At 40.1% G+C, this 17,662-nt stretch overlaps 1 long non-coding RNA gene across 2 annotated transcripts in view; it reads left to right on the plus strand.

Moving 5' to 3' along the window:
* Nucleotides 1-10,869, plus strand: part of LOC145529451 (uncharacterized) — a 144,715-nt gene extending 133,846 nt beyond the window's left edge. The window contains exons 3-5 of one of the 2 annotated variants that reach the window (XR_014071244.1): nucleotides 7,618-7,702; nucleotides 8,195-8,368; nucleotides 9,774-10,869. This is a non-coding gene — a long non-coding RNA (uncharacterized LOC145529451). The remainder of the gene's footprint in view (nucleotides 1-7,617; nucleotides 7,703-8,194; nucleotides 8,369-9,773) is intronic. The other variant, XR_014071243.1, reaches the window with a different exon arrangement.
* The last annotated feature ends 6,793 nt before the right edge of the window (nucleotides 10,870-17,662 follow it).

Genomic DNA, 17,662 nt, shown 5'->3' on the forward strand with positions numbered 1-17,662 from the left:
GACCCCAGGACCAGGTCACCTGCCAGCAGACCTAGAAAACAGACCTGTCCATAATCTCTAACCAGGCCTACTGGTGAAAGGCTTCCCCTGCTGAACTCAGTCTGTAAAGACTAGAAGATGTGAACACTTCATGAAACACAGAAACCAATGCAAGACTACAAGGTTTATAAAGAATCAGGGAAACATGAAGCTACTAAAGAAACAAAATAAAGTTGAGTTATCAATCCTAAAGGGTATGCCTGGCAAAGGGTTAAAATAATCATATTAATGAAGTTCAGTAAGGTTCAAGAGAATCCATGAGAACATGTAAACATAATCAGGAAAACAATAGATAAAATGAGAAAAACAAACAAATTCTGGAGCTGAAGAATACAATAACTGAACTAAAAAATGGAAAGACACTGTAACAGCAGACTTTATAAGGCAAAATAATCAGCAAACTCAAATACAGGTCGTCTGAAATTATGTGGTGAGAGGAACAAAAAGATTAAAGAATGAAGGTCATCTACAGAACTTATGGGTGATCATTGAATTGACCAATGTATTTCTTATGGTAGTCCCAGAAGGAAAGCAGAAAGGAACAGAAAGCTTATTTAAAGAAAAATGGAAAACTTCACAAATCAAGGGAGAGGAATGGACAACCAGATTCATGAAAGCCAAACTAATCAAAATATGATAAATCAAATGATAAGTCAAGTCTACATTAAGATAAACTATAATCAAATTTGTTATTTGAAAGTGAAAGTGAAAGTGAAGTCGCTCAGTCGTGTCCGACTCTTAGCGACCCCATGGACTGCAGCCTATCAGGTTATTTGAAAAGGTAACTAAAATTGATAAAGCATTAGCTACACTAAGAAAAGCAAAAAGAAGACTCAAAAACTGGTAAAATCAGAAAAGAAGAGATATTACAATTATGTAATGGAAATCTTAAAAATTGTAAAAAAGTTTTATAAACAATTAGATGCCAACACATTGAACAACCTAGAACAAATTCATAAACTCCTAGAAACATTCAACCTACAAACACTGATTCAAGAAGATATATAAGGCTGGGACAAACCAATAATGAGTAAAGAGATTGAAGCAGTAATCAAATACCTCCCCACAAAGAAAAACCCAGGAGCAGATGACCAGATGGCCTCACAAATCAATTCTAATAACATTTAAAGAATAATTAATTCCAGTTCTTCTTAAACTCTTCTAAGAAACAAAAGAAACACTTCTAAACTTACTAGGAGGCCAGTATCACTCTGATAACAAAGGCAAACTAAGTCATCAAAAGAGAATTACAATCCAATATTGCTGATGTACATGGATTAAAAATTATTAACAAAATATCAGCAAAATGGAAATGAATTCAACAGCTCATTAAATGGAGCATAGGCCATGATCAGGTGTTGTCCCCTGAATGCAATGATGGTTCAATATATGCAAGTAAAATAGTGTGATATACTACATTAAGAATTAAGAATAAAAATTACACCATCATCTCAATATATGCAGGAAAAGGATCTATTGATTTTTTTCTATTTTAAATAATAATTAATGATTAGATAAATTCTACATCCTTTCATAATAAAATTCTTAACAAAGTAGGTATAGAAGGAATGCATCTCAACATAATAAAGACCATACATGACAAACTAACATCATACTCAAAGGTAATAAAAAGTTGAAAGCTCTTTGTCTAAGATCAGAGATAAGTCAAGGATGTCCACTTCCATGATTTCTATTCAACATAGTACTGAAAGTGCTAGTAGCTACAGCAATTAGACAAGAAAAATAACTAAAGACACCTGCATCAGTAAGGAAAAAGTAAAACTATCTCTGTGAATGACATTGTCTTATAAGCAGAAAGTCCTAAATACTCTAAACACACACACATCACACACATACACACACACAACATAATAAAGAGGGCTGAAGGAAATTTTTGAGGTGATGGATATGTTTATGACATAGATTATTGTGATACTTTCACTCTTATAGAAATAAAGTATTATATATATGTATGGAAAAAGTGAAAGTTCAGTCCTATGGACTGTGTGTTTCCCCATACAGTCTTTGTGACGCCATGAACTGCAGCCCACCAGACTGTTCATGGAATTTTCCAAGCAAGAATACTGGTGTGGGTAGCCATTCCCTTCTCCAGGGGATCTTCCTGACCCAGGGATCAAACCTGGGTTTCTTGCATTGCAGAGAGATTCTTTACCATCTGAGCCACCAGGGAAGCTTACATATATATATATATATATATATATATATATATATTATACACACACACACACACATATATATATACGTATATGCATGTGTATACACATATATAGAAAAATTTATCCTTACCAAATCCATTTGTGTTACCTGTAGTTTTATGTGTCATCCCCTTAAGCGTAAATTTACTTTACTTAAAGTCTAGCCCAAATGTTGACTACTTTATAAATACTTTTGACTGTCATTTTAATGGTTATGTAAAACTTGTTTAGCACAATTTGATACTCAAAAGGAAGAAGGAAGAAAAGAAAGAATGAGGAAGGTGAAAATTAGGAAGAATACAAAGATGGAAACAAAAGTGAAAAAATAAGGATTAAATTATATTGCTGTATTTTGAAGTGGTGAGATATTACAAGTCATTAGAAATTATTTGACATATAAAGAAGAATTTAAAGATTGCTTCATTGAATTATTAGAAATACCTGAATATTCATGTTAAATTGCCAAATATTATTTCAAGAACTTAAGGTATAGAAAGATACTTCATACAGAAAAGAAATAGTAAATATATAACAAAGATAGGAAGGTAGAATAAAAGGGACAAATGGAAGGAAGAATAAAAAAAATAGGATAGATAGATAAATGCAATACTGAATGACATACTGCAACTTTGTCTTAATATAGCTGCATATAAAAATATGTGCATTTTTATTTAACCAAAGTATGTGTTTCAAACAAAAGATATCTTCCATGACATCTTCTAATCACTGTTGGTCAGATGACTATTACAAATAAACGTTAGTACTTTTTATAAATCTAAAAAATACTGGCCAAAGATACAAACTTTCCAGAATGACTATTAGTAGCTTGGAGAAATTGTGGAAAGGGAGGGAAGAAGGGATAAGGAAAGAGGGAGTTAAGGAGAAGAGACAGCTGTGACTGTTACACCAGATATCTGGTGCATGGGCTGGCCTGGTGTAACAGTCACAGCTGATCAGTAATCTCTCTCATTCCCATTCATTCTCTCCCTCTGTCTCTTCTCCTTAACTCCCTCTTTCCTTATCCCTTCTTCCCTCCCTCTCCACAATTTCTCCAACCTATTTGAAATCTTTAAAATAGATTTAGCATTTCACCATGCATATTTATATCTCTTTTAATAATCTACTAATTTGGGTAATAGTGACTCACTTTCATGCCTTAATCAGTTTTATCAGATTGGATCATGTGACTTGCAACATGTCAAATCTTATTCTCACATTTTCCTCAAATAAAAAAAGTAGCAGCTGCTAAGGATGCATTAATAATTCCTTGGGTGGGAGTTTAACAATCATATATGCAAAATCTGTTTCAGTATGTTTGTGCATACTGACTTGAAAAACTCCTTGACATTTACATTTTTCTATTGACATGACCTGAATTACATGGACAAAAAAGTGATTACATACAACGGTAGCAATTTCAATTTAAAAAGTACATCCTAACCAATAGAAGAAAGCCTGATGTATCATTTTACATTCCAATGAGCACCTCATTCTAAGCTTTTGCATACCAAGGAATTTAATAATGGCAAAGGTATTAAAATTTTACAAATTAATATATGGATTGCTGAATTAGAAGAAATTAGTCTTACAGTTTTTTCAATCAAATTTCTACATGACTGTGAGGTCATCTTGGTTTTATAATGCATATTATTAACACAGAATGTCCTTAATACCTATTGAATGCATGACAGATTGTTACTTAATCCTTACAAAAACATAGTACATGTTACTGATACCAGGATAATCCTCCCCACTCCTTCCCTCCTCCCCTCATTTTTTGTTCATAATTTCTCAAGATAAAATGTGCAAACACTGAACTTTCCCTTGTAAGTTACAACTACCATTAGTTACACAACTTTCACAATGCTATTGGAGTCAGGAAATCCGCTGGTTCAAATTAGAAAGATATAAACTTTTATAACAACTTTTAAGATATCTTCCTATTATAGTATCTAATTCTACAAAACTCCCATTAATGTTAAAATGCATATAAGTGTTAGGTATAGGAAAAAAGAATAGGAATAGGAAAAAGGAGTCCAAAATGGCGGTGGCTAAAAGACAAAGAAAGGAAAAGCCCGCAAAAAATGGAGCAAAGAAATTCCAAGGATCAGAGTGAGAACCTGAGGTGAAACAAACAGCCCTCCTGGCTAACCCAATTTACATAGGGCAGGCTCAGGGGGAGGAGAAAAAACATATAAAAAGAGGAGCCAAAATTGAACCAAATTGAGCCCTTTTTTTCTTTTGAGTTGGCCTGCCCTCGCGCCTGGAGGATGTATTTCCTTTGCTTGCCAAATAAAATTGAGATATAACTGAGCTGTAACACTGGTCTGCCGTTTCAAATTTTTGCTGCAGCAAGACAGAACCGAAGTAATTACACACTCCCCGACATATCTGGTGTCATTTCTCGGATTTAACCTGGCTGAAACAACCTCCGCTCGGCCCCCATGAAGCAGAGATCAAGCACAGCAGAAGCCCAACTCAGCGATAGCCCACACGGTGGAAGATGAATGCAAAGCAAACCCAGCACAGTGTTAAGTGACAAGAAGCCCAGAGTGCTGGAAACCGGGATAGCAAAAACAAACTCAGCAGAAAGTTCACGCAGCTCAGTCTCAGATGCCAGAAGACCTCTGGTTAAGTTAGGAGGTCTTCACCGCATGGATTGAAGGACATAATGGCTAACAAAGTCTTAATTCCTTTACAATCTCTCATTTCTTGTTTCCTCAAAGCCCCTGCGAACAGGCAAGCGGCAGTGGTGCAATTCAGGGACTCTGGCAGGGGCTACTCCCCAGTTTGTCCTGAAGGCTCCACTATCTGCTGTGCCTTAGTAACTGTTGCCCAAGCTGGTGAGGGTTCTTCTGTCCTTAATCTTCTTTGTGCCAAGGATCAAACCAATGAAAACTGTGAGCACAGGTCAGACATTTAGCAGATTTTCTGACAGGTTGTGAAGGGGATTCCTCGGCACATTTTTCCCACTGCTTTTTCCTCCTATCCTTCAGCTCCTCTCTCCTTCTATGCCACTGCTTACAAAGTATTGGGCAGGTCATCATCTTCCCATTTCTGAAAGTTGTGTTTGAAACTGTTTACCTAAGAATGGGACTCAAACCCATGTGGCAGGAACTCTATGCTTTGCTTAGTCACTCAGTCATATCTGACTGGGACTTGAGCCCAGCCAAAACCTTGGTTTTGGTGCCTAGTTTCAGGATCTAATAAAGCTCAGGTTCTTGATGTTTCATTGAAGAAAGAATTCAGTGAAAGACACAGTGATAGATAAGAAGCAGATTTGTTCGCATTCAGAGAGAAGCATAGTCCACAGGGTGTGCCATCACGGAGGGTTAATGGGCAGCCATGAAATGTATGGTCAGTTTTTGTGAGCTGGGTGATTTCATATGCTAATGAGTGGGAGGATCATTCCAAAAATTGGGGAATCACCCATTCTTTGGTCTTTTGATAGTGCCTTGGAAATGTCATGGTGCCTCTGGGCATGTCATTTAGCTTGCAGATTGAGGATCAAGGTTTATTTGAATTTGACTTGTCTGCCATCTTGGACAGGTTTGATTTTAATGGGTTTATGTTTTGCCCTTGGGCTATGTCATTCTTTCAAAAGTTGTGCCTTACCCCTTCCCTCCTATTTCATGCTCTTTTCCTGAGCCCTGTCCAGGCCCACAGTGTTGCCTCTACAATCTTTTGGAGGGAAAACCAGAAAATAGCTGACTCTTGGAAGGGAAATACTGTAAAATATCCAATCACTCTAGATATTCAGGCCTTCATCTTCCCTATTTCCTACAACCTGTGCAGCAGTATCTCTCAGTGAACACACTAGCGTAGGTGACTGGCACAGAATATCTGATAAACGTCCATCTGTTGGTGGCATTCCCTTCAAGGGCAACTGGGCTTCAGGGGATAATTTTTGCCACTTTGGGAGTTAACCCTGCAGGCCATTTGGCCCCAAACCCTTACCACCCTTCTCCTAAAGTTACAAACATACCCCTGGATCAAATCTCTACCCCACTTTTATGGAACATCTGGTCTGTTGCCTCTTATCAATTTGTCCTCAAGCCACTTACTAATTCCTACAACTAGGACCCTGCCCTGCTTATTGCTAAAATACTCTTAAAGCCCCTAACACTCCTTTGTCATTACTTCTGTTATTACCTAAAGTGGGTCTATGACAATGAAATGTTTACCATTGGAAACACCCTAAGCTGCTCTTATGGAGGACTAGGGGAGGAAATCAGTGACTTACATTCCCTCAGAGCAATAAGAGGATAAGGCTTATGGCTATTTCCGCCAGGTTCCCAGTCTCAGGGCACAGGCTTGGATTGCTTTACATCATGGTATCTATTCCCATCCGTGGTGGACAAACCAGCAATGAGTTAAGATTGCAACCCCTTAATCCTACCCAGCACTGGTCATGCTGGAGACCTTGGGGATGCCCAACTCCAGCCTGGGGTTCCCAAGAGGTCGACCAGCCTCGACCTGCCTAGGGATCCGGTCCCCAGGAGGTTGTCACACCTCAACCTGCTCAGGAATCAGCCAGTCCAGGGGTCCTAGGAGGTTAACATGCCTTGATCTGCCTAGGGATCTCGTCCTTTAAAGATTGTCACACCTCAACCTGCTCAGGGATCCACCAGTCCAGGGGTCCCAGGAGGCCGACATCCCTCGACCTACCTGGGGATTCGATCTCCAGGAGGTTGTGACACCTCAACTTACCTGAGGATCTGCACCATGACCCAGGGATGCCCAGCTCCCAGGTTGCAACAGTACTGTGTAGGATAAGCTTCAGAAAGACTCACCCTAGGGAAGTCCACACATGAAAATACAAAGAAGCCTATTAGTTGTGGGACTGTGCCCAGTCTCAACAATAATTCAGTAGTCCAGCGAGAACCCTATTGCCTTTCTGGAAAGTCTAAAAGAGGCCCTCCAAAAGTTTACCAATCTGCACTTAGACTCTTACAAGGGACAGGTGATTTTAAAGTACAGATTCCTGTCCCAATGTACATCAGACATCAGAATAAAGTTACAACAGCTACAGCAGCAAGACTGTGCTGCCTCTTTAGATGAGATGGTCCAGACAGCCACCAATACCTTTTATAAGACAACAGGAGATGGAGGACAAGCCCCAGGAAAGGGAGAGAAGGAAAGAGACAAGGCAAGCCCCAAGTCCTTGAAGAACAAGGCACAAGGCAAATGCCTCATCTGTAGACAGATGGGACAATGGGCCAAAGAGTGTCCAAACAGTGGCAAGTCTCCTAAAATGACTTGCTACAAATGCTATCAATTGGGACATTGGGTGGCAGTCTGCCCTGCGGACCCAAGAGCCTCAAGGTCAAGCACCAACTCTTCCCTCATGATGGTTCAACAGGACTGAAGCAGGCCACTCCAGCCAACCTGCCTGTCACAGATAACCATCACGGGGTTGGAGCCAAGGGTGCAACTGGATGTGGCAGGTAGGTCTGAGAATTTCTTGGTTGACACAGGGGCTACCTACTCTGTCCTGACCTCCTACTCCAGAGCCTTCTCCTTCCAAACTTATACCATTTTGGATACTACAGGAAAAACAATTACAAAAAGATTCACCTAAGCACTTCTTTGTTGCTGGAATAGACAAATATTTTCCCATCAGTTTCTGGTGGTCCCTGAGTGTCCAACTCCCTTATTGGGAGGAGGTCTTTCCCTGCTTTTGAAATCTTTCAGATATTGCAGTCCTGATGGAAGATGCTTTAAAACTCTCTCTTGGGGGCAATCTATTTTTACCAGCCACCAGGTGAAACAACTCCTCAATGGGAGAGGCCATTTATGGACGCCTGATCAAAGGATCCTCAGATATCAAGTAATGCTGATGGAAAATCCAGGCCTCACTATATCCCCTTGTGAGGTTCTTAACCCAGCTATGCTTCTGCCTACCCCCAAGGGCTCTCTCCCCTTTTACTCTTGCCTAGAAACTTTGGACCACTGGACAAAACCCCAAGAGGGATTGTCAGAAGATCCTCTGACAAATCCTGAGGAAATCTGGTACACTGATGGAGGCAACTTTGTCTTGGATGGAAAAAGAAGAGCTGGATATGCAGTAGTTTCCAATTTTGAGACCATAGAGGCTAAACATTTGCCACCAGGTACTTCAGCCCTATTAGCTGAGCTCATAGCTCTGACTCAAGTTTTAGAGATGGGAAAAGGAAAAAGAATAGCCATTTGCACTGACTCCAAGTATGCCTTTCTGGTGCTACATGCACATGCTGCTATTTGGAAAGAAAGAGGCCACTTGACCACTCAAGGGTCCCTGATCAAATATGGTGATCAAATCCTTAGGGTCTTGGAGGCAGTCCATCTGCCCACTGAGGTTTCAGTCTCCCACTTTAGAGGACACAAAAAAGGGAGCATAGAAGTGGCATGAGGGAACCAACCAGCCGATCAGGCAGCTAAGAGAGCAGCATTACAGAACAATGACCTAATAGAGATTTCCACCTTAGTTCTGCAAACTGATTTGCCAGAAACTCCTTCATATACTGAAGGTGAGATTCTTAAAGCTAAGAGTGAGGGCTTTCAAGAGGATCATATGGGGTGGTTCCAAAAGGAGGGACTCCTTTTTCTGCCTGGAAACCTCCAGTAGAAGTTGGTTAACTCCTTACATACCACACCACTCATTTAGGGGAGAAGGCCCTCCAAAGATTACTAGAAAAGTCCTTCAGAGGAACAGCCCTCCAAATGACTATAAGGCAAGTGGTCTCCTCTTGTCCCACTTGCCAATTAAGCAACCCTCAAGGAGCTCGAAGATGCCAGCCAGCCCAGCCCATTCAATGGTGTGTTACCTACCCAGGAGAGGATTGGCAGAAGGACTTCACCCAGATGCCAGTTTCTCAAGGGTATAAATACCTACTGGTCATGATAGATATATTCACAGGATGGGCTGAAAGTTTTCCCACCCAGACTGGGAAGGCTGAGGAGGTGGTAAAAAACTGCTCCATGAAATCATTCTGAGATTTGGTCTTCCCAGGTCATTACAAAGTGACAATGGAATATCATTTACTTCTAAAGTCATCCAAGGGGTCTCTAAAGCATAGGGCATTACTTATTACCTCCATTGTGCCTGGAGGCCTCAGTCTTCAGGAAAAGTAGAAAGAGTCAACCAATTCTTAAAATCAGTGATAACAAAGATAACCCAGGAGACCTCCCTGGGATGGAAGAAGGCTTTACCAATAGCTCTCCTCCACACCCATATTGCCCTTAAGGAACAGGTTGGTCCTCATGAGATGCTATATGGGAGACCTTTTGCTTATGTCAGTGACCTCTTCCTAGATCCAGAGGCTCATACCCTCCAGTCTTATACCATGGCCATTGGGCAATTCCAACAAGATATACACTTATGGGGTGTCAACCAGGACCCAAAAGATTCTAAAGAGCCACCACTATATGCTCCAGGGACTCAAGTCCTAATTAAAGTCTGGAAAGATGGGTCCCCAAAGGCTCAACTCCAGCCCACATGGAAGGGTCCCTACCCTGTAATACTTTCTACCTCTACAGCAGTCAAGGTACCAGGACACAACTCTTGGATTCACTACTCATGAGTCAAGCCGTGGAAGAAAACAGAAGAGGACACTCAATACACCTGTGAACCCCTGGGAGATCTCAGATACCTATCCAGGACTACAAATGAGTGCCATTCTAATGAACACCCCCAAAATTAAGTTTCTGGGGATAAGATTTCTCAGGATAGCTCTAAAGAGCCAACACAGTTTGGCAAGGGTTGTACTCCAAAATAAACCGGAGATAGATCTCCTGATCCCTGAACAAGGAGGGGCTTGAGCCATCTTGAATGAGACGTGTTGTTTCTGGATAAATACCTCTAGTTAAGTTAAAGAAAGTCTCACAGAGTCCTCAAGAAAAACATTCAGATCCTATGGGATCTCAAAGAACAATCTGGAGAGTCCTCAGTGTGGCTACAATCTCTCTGAGGGATCCTTCTCCTGGCAAGGGGGACTTTGGAGTTGGCTAGTGCCCTTACTAATCCCTGTTGTCACCATATTGATGCTGCTTATGATTACTCCATGTATTATCAATTGTCTAACCCATTTTTTTCTCTGTCCAGGTTAACAAGCTACAACATGCAGTGCCAGTTCAACAAGGATATATAAAACTACATGGAAAATATCACTCACCCTTAGATCAACACAGTGATAAGAACTCTGAGGCTTGAGACTAGCAAGAGGGGGAGGCCCAATGCCCCTTGCCATCCCAGCTCACCAGGAAGTAGCCAGAGAGACCTCAATGCCCCTATTCCCAAAGAATTGGGCCTCCCATCTCTTGAGGTGGGAATGTTAGATAGTTAGAACGGGAAAAAAGAGTCCGAAATGGCAGTGGCTAAAAGACAAAGAAAGGAAAAGCCTGCAAAAATAGAACAAAAGAAAAGCCTAGGACCAGAGTGAGAACCTCAGGTGAAACAAACAACTATCCTGGCTAGCCCAATTTACATAGGGCAGGCTCAAGGGGAGGAGAAAAGCATGTGAAAGGAGGAGCCAAAATTGAGCCCCTCCCTTCTTTTGGGTTGGCTGGCCCTCACTCCTCGTGGATGTATTTTCCTTTGTTTGCCAAATAAAACTGAGCTGTAACCGAGCTGTAACACTGGTCTGCCATTTCAAATTTTTGCGGCAGCAAGACAGATCCAAGGTCATTACATACTCCCCCGACATATCCAAAAGGCAAGAAGATATAGATTCAAATATTCTTGCTAATCTGAGTTCATTCAGGTTATTTTAAATATTAAGTATACATACAATAGTTTATATTTGGTCTCCATAGGTTTAAATTATCACTTATAATAATTTATATTTGGCCTCTGCAAGCCTCTGAGTCCTGGTGGCTCAGATAGTAAAGAATCTGCCTGCAATGCGGGAAACCCAGGTTTTACCCCTGGTTCGAAAGATCCCCTGGAGAAGGGAATGGCAACGCACTCCAGTATTCTTGCCTGGAGAATTCCATGGACAGAGGAGCCTGATGGGCTACAGTCCATGCAGTTGCAAAGAATCAAACATGACTGAGCAACTAACACTTTCTGTAATTTTAGGGTGCAGAAATTTAAATATTATTTCTTTCCAGCTGTAAGAATTAGTTTGAAAACTATAAAAAAGTGAAATCTGCATTCATTTTTAATTTTACTTTTTTTTTGAGCATGGCAGCTTTTATTTTATTTTTTAAAATTTATTTATTTTAATTGGAGACTAATTACTTTACAATATTGTAGTGGTTTTTGCCATACACTGACGTGAATTTAAGCTCCACTGTATTCACTGAAGTTAAAAAATGTTTTGAAGTCATGTTGTTGAGTGATATTTATGTTAAACATAGCTTTGGGTATGTAAAAAACTAAAACCACATAAATTGACCCTCAAAACCAGGGTAAGTGTTCTTAGCATGTTTAATATGGGCTAGTCTAAGGTGTGATGTTCAGTAGAGTGCGTATATTTAATTTATTTTTGACCTACAATATTTTCAACTTACAAAGAGCTTATTGAGATGCAACTCCATGGTAAATTTCAGTTCAGTTCAGTTGCTCAGTCGTGTCCACTCTTTGCAACCCCATGGAATGCAGGATGCCAGGATTCCCTGTCCACCACCAACTCACCAGCTTACTCAAACTCATGTCCATCAAGTCGGTGATGCCTTCCAACCATCTCATTCTCTGTTGTCCCCTTCTCCTCCTGCCTTCAATCTTTCCCAGTATCAGGGTCTTTTCTAGTGAGTCAGTTATTCGCATCAGGTGGCCAAAGTATTGGAGTTTCAGCTTCAGCACCAGTCCTTCCAATGAATATGCAGGATTGATTTTCTTTAGGATAGACTGGTTGGATCTTCTTGCCGTCCAAGGGACTCTCGAGTCTTTTCCAACACCACAGTTGAAAAGCGTCAATTCTTCAGTGCTCAGCTTTCTTTATAGTCCAACTGTCACATCCATACATGACTACTGGAAAAACCATAGCTTTGACTAGACGGAACTTTGTTGGCAAAGTAATGTCTCTGCTTTCTAATGTGCTGTCTAGGTTGATCATCACTTTCCTTCCAAGGAGCAAGTGTCTTTAAATTTCATGGTAAATTTAGGTGATCTGTATTCACTCAATCGACAAAGTACATTGAACACAGATTATATAATCTGCTTTTGTGAATTTCATGTTAATGAAGTCATGAACTAGCTTTAGAATGTTAAATTCCTGAGGCAGAGATAATTGAGTAGTTGAATACATTATATGCAGGCAACAATAGGTGAGAATAACTCCCATTTGAATAAATAATTATGCTATTGGAAGGTAGAGGAGGAAAAAATTGCAATCCTTGATTGGGAGCATTTAGAGATGGCTTGATAAACTTGGCTATAAATCATTGGCTATTTATAAACAATTTGTTTTCCTTAAGTAAATATTTTTGGTTTTAACCAAAAGACTTGTAGAGAAAAATCAATCATTTAAGAACATTTTATAATATGTTTACATTTTTGTTTGCTTCATTAATCAGTACATAAAGTATTTAATGCTTATTTTGGAAAAATGCCAGGGAAATTAATATACTAGTGTCTCTCCCCCCATGTTTTCTAATGTGCTCCAGTGCTTTCCATTGGTTGACATCAAAGTGAAGTAAAGGTATGGGAACACATCGATATGTGTCATAGACGTCATTCTTCTCAGGAAGCGAGCAGGAATGAGGCAACAAGAGTCCATATGGAATATCAAATAGAAAATATTTGTTAAAAGCACTCTTTTCCCTTTATCATCAATTCTATTTTTAGTTCAGGTAAATACAATGTTATCCACACAGTCAAAGGCTATGGCATAGTCAATAAAACAGAAATAGATGTTTTCTTGGAACTCTCTGGCTTTGTCGATGATTCAGCAATGTTGGCAATTTGATCTCTGGTTCCTCTAGCTTTTCTAAAACCAGCTTGAACATCTGGAAGTTCACAGTTCACGTATTGCTGAAGCCTGGCTTGGAGAATTTTGAGCATTATTTTACTAGCATGTGAGATGAGTGCAATTGTGTGGTAGTTTGAACATTCTTTGGCATTGCCTTTCTTTGAAATTGGAATGAAAACTGACCTTTTCCAGTCCTGTGGCCACTGCTGAGTTTTCCAAATTTGCTGGCATATTGAGTGCAGCACTTTCACAGCACCATCTTTTAAGATTTGAAATAGCTCAACTGGAATTCCATCAAATACACTGGCTTTGTTGGTACTGATGCTTCCTAAGGCCCACTTGACTTCACATTCCAGGATGTCTGGCTCTAGGTGAGTGATCACACCATCGTGATTATCTGGGTCAGGAAGATCTTTTTTGTACAGTTCTTCTGTGTATTCTTGCCACCTCTTCTTAATATCTTTGGCTTCTGTTAGGTCCCTACCACTTCTGTCCTTTATTGAGCCCATCTTTGCGTGAAATCTTCCCTTGGTATCTCTAATTTTCTTGAAGAGATCTCTAGAGTTTTCCATTCTATTCTTTTCCTCTATTTCTTTGCACTGATCACTGAGGAAGGCTTTCTTATCTCTCCTTGCTATTCTTTGAAACTCTGTATTCAAATGGGAATACCTTTCCTTTTCTCCTTTGCTTTTCACTTCTCTTCATTTCACAGCTATTTGTAAGGCCTCCTCAGACAGCCATTTTGCTTTTTTTGGGTTTCTTTATATTGTCACCCTACTTATTTAAATTGTATGCAGAATAGATCATGAGAAATGCTGGGCTGGAGGAAGCACAAGCTGAAATCAAGATTGCCAGGAGAAATATCAATAACCTCAGATATGCAGATGACACCACCTGTATGGCAGAAAGTGAAGAAGAACTAAAGAGCCTCTTGATGTAAGTTAGGAGGAGAGTGAAAAAGTTGGCTTAAAGCTCAACAGTCAGAAAACTAAGATCATGGCATCCAGTCCCATCATTTCATGGCAAATAGATGGGGAAACAGTGGAAACAGTGGCTGACCTTATTTTTCTGGGCTCCAAAATCACTGCAGATGGTGATCGCAGCCATGAAATTAAAAGACACTTACTCTTTGGAAAGAAAGTTATGACCAACCTAGATAGCATATTAAAAAGCAGAGACATTACTTTGTCAACAAAGGTCCATCTAGTCAAGGCTATTGTTTTACCAGTGGTCATGGATGGATGTGAGAGTTGGACTATAAAGAAAGCTGAGCACCAAAGAATTGATGCTTTTGAACTGTGGTGTTGGAGAATACTCTTGAGAGTCCCTTGGACTGCAAGGAAATCCAACCAGTCCATCGTAAAGGAGATCAGTCCTGGGTGTTCATTGGAAGGACTGATGTTGAAGCTGAAACTCCAATACTTTGGCTACCTGATGCGAAGAGCTAACTCATTTGAAAAGACCCTGATGCTGGGAAAGATTGAGGGCAGGAGAAGGGGACGACAGAGAATAAGATGGTTGGATGGCATCATCGACTCAATGGACATGGGTTTGGGTGGACTCCAGGATTTGGTGATGGACAGAGAGGCCTGGCGTGTTGCAATTCATGGGGTTGCAAAGAGTTCGACATGACTGAGCGACTGAACTAAACTGAAATACAATGTGCTTCCCATGAGCAGAATTCACACAGATCCACCATTATAATTCTTCTTATTGATATGTGAATAACAAATAATCTTACTCCAATCTAACACCTAACATATCAGCCATTAATGTTTTCTTTATAGTGTTGCAAAAATAAATAAGGAAATAAACACATGAATAAATAAATAAAGGTATGTGGGTCATTAACAATCCTATGAACAAAAATGTCCCATATCCCTCTTAAAGTTTGTCACAACTCTGTGTTGGTAATCTTCCCTGACTGCTATCATTTATTTTATATTCTCCTGTCCTCTATTAGCACATCAGTTATAAGGGGAGAAATTCAGTTACTTATTGCTTTAGGATCTGAGGGCTTACTAATGTCTTTATCCTACCTCCCTAGTTTTCATTTCCCTGTGTTATTGTAGTACTTAAACCAAAAACCTGAGAAAATTTCAGGAAAACATAGTCCTCCCTATTCTGATTATATTTCAGCAAATCAACATTGGCATAGGGATTAATCATTTCATCTACAACAGCCACGTCCTTAGCTGCTTGATATCCCAGCTGCATGCTGAAAATGAAAGTGAAGTTGCTCAGTCATGTCTGACTCTTTACCGCCCTATGTACTGTAGCCCACCATGCTCCTCCATCCATGGAATTTTCCAGGCAAGAATACTGGAATGGGTTGTCGTTTCCTTTTTCAGGGGATCTTACTGACCAAAGGATCAATCCCACATCTCCTGCATTTCAGGCAGACTCTTAACCATCTGAGCCACCAGGGAATCTCTACATGCTAAACCCAAGATATTCATGAAGTAGTCTTGACATCTAGTTCATGAAAACTCTAATGATGTTTCTTAGATACCTCCCATGTGGCACTAGTGATAAAGAACCTTCCTCCAAATGCAGGTAGAGATGAGACACAGATGCAGCCCCTGGGTTGGGATGATCCCCTGGAGGAGGGCATGGCAACCCACTCCAGTATTCTTGCCTGAAGAATCCCATGGACAGAAGAGCCTGGTGAGCTACGGTCCATAGGGTTGCAAAGAGTCAGACTCGACTGAAGTGACTTAGCACACAGCATGTTTCTTGGTGGAATCATTTGTCCTAGAATATCCAAATACCTTGAGCCTAAAATATTGGCTATGAAGGGTAAAAATGTTTTCCATGGATTATTACTTTGGCAATAAGTAAAGAATTCTGTCAGCCAAGGACTGGAAATGCTAACAGAAACACTATAAACAAAGAGAGCAATCCAAGACCGTCAACCCACGACCAATCAGGTAAACAAACATCCTGTGGCATGGTGCCATATCAACAGCCCAGGAATTCTCTGTTATTGGCTGGTTGAACCCACAGCTGTGACAAAAGCCCAGCTTGCTTTGTTGAGGGAAAGAGAAGGTCTATAAATTCATGCCTTTCACTCTGGCCCTTTTTGTGTGGGCCCAGTGATCAAGAATGGGGTGGCTAGGGAAGAAGCTGTATATATCCAAAAAGGAGGTAATTTGCCTACTTAAGTATGTAGGACCTATGCTGACACAGATGAAAATTTGTATGCATTTACTTTAAATGGAGCATCCTCATATTTTGTGTCCACTCTGACAGCTTCTTTCCAAAACTTCTTATAAAAAGTACTGATGATTTTTTTCTTTTTTCAAATATATTTATATATATATATTTATATATATAAATAATAATACTATATATATTATATATATTTATTTATATATAATATATTATATATATAAATATATGTGATATTTATTTATATATATATATGGAGGATAATTACAGTGTTGTGTTAATTGCTGCCATACAACAACATGAATAAGCTGTAAGTATACATATATCCCTTCCCTCTTGAGCCTTCCTCCCACCCCACCTCCCCTTCTCCCCCTATAAGTCATCACAGAGCACCAGGCCGAGCTCCCTGTGCTGAAGATCAACTTCCTACCAGCTATCTACTTTATGTACTGTAAAGTATATATTTCAATGTTACTCTCTGATTTGTCCTACCCTGTCCTTCCCTCACTCTGTCCATTCTCTAAGTCTATGTCTCTATTCCCGCCCTGAATATAGGTACATCAGTACCATAGTTTTAGATTCCATATATGTGCATTCAGTTCAGTTCAGTCGCTCAGTCGAGTCCAACTCTTTGGACTGCAGCACACCAGGCTTCCCTATCCATCACCAACTCCTGGAGCTTGCTCAAACGCATGACCATTGAGTCAGTGATGTCATCCAACCATCTCATCCTCTGTTATCCCCTTCTCCTCCTGCCTTCAGTCTTTCCCAGCATCAGGGTCTTTTCCTAATAAGTCAGTTCTTCCCATCAGGTGGCCTAAGTGTTGGAGCTTCAGCCTCAGCATCAGTCCTTCCAATGGATATTCAGGACTGATTTCCTTTAGGATGGACTGGTTGAATCTCCTTGCAGTCCAAGGGACTCTCAAGAGTCTTCTCCAACACCACAGTTCAAAAGCATCAATTCTTCAGCACTCAGGTTACTTTATGGTCCAATTCTCACATCCATACATGACTACTGGAAAAACCGTAACTTTGACTAGATGGCCCTTTGCTGGTAATGTCTCTACTTTTTCACATGCTGTCTAGGTTGGTTATAGCTTTTCTTCCAAGGAACAATCCTCTTTTAATTTCAAGGCAGCAGTCACCATCTGCAGTGATTTTGGAGCCCCAAAAAATAAAGTCTCTCAGTTTCCATTGTTTCCTCATCTATTTGTCATGAGTTGATGGAACTGGATGCCATGATCTTAATTTTTTAACATTGAGTTTTAAGCCAAATTTTTCAATCTCCTTTTTCACCTTCATCAAAGGGCTCTTTAGTTCCTTTTCACTTTCTGTTATGAAGAG

The sequence above is a fragment of the Giraffa tippelskirchi genome, chromosome 12 (assembly GCF_054371585.1).
Source record: "Giraffa tippelskirchi isolate mGirTip1 chromosome 12, T2T-mGirTip1v1.2.pri, whole genome shotgun sequence".
Lineage (NCBI taxonomy): Eukaryota > Metazoa > Chordata > Mammalia > Artiodactyla > Giraffidae > Giraffa > Giraffa tippelskirchi.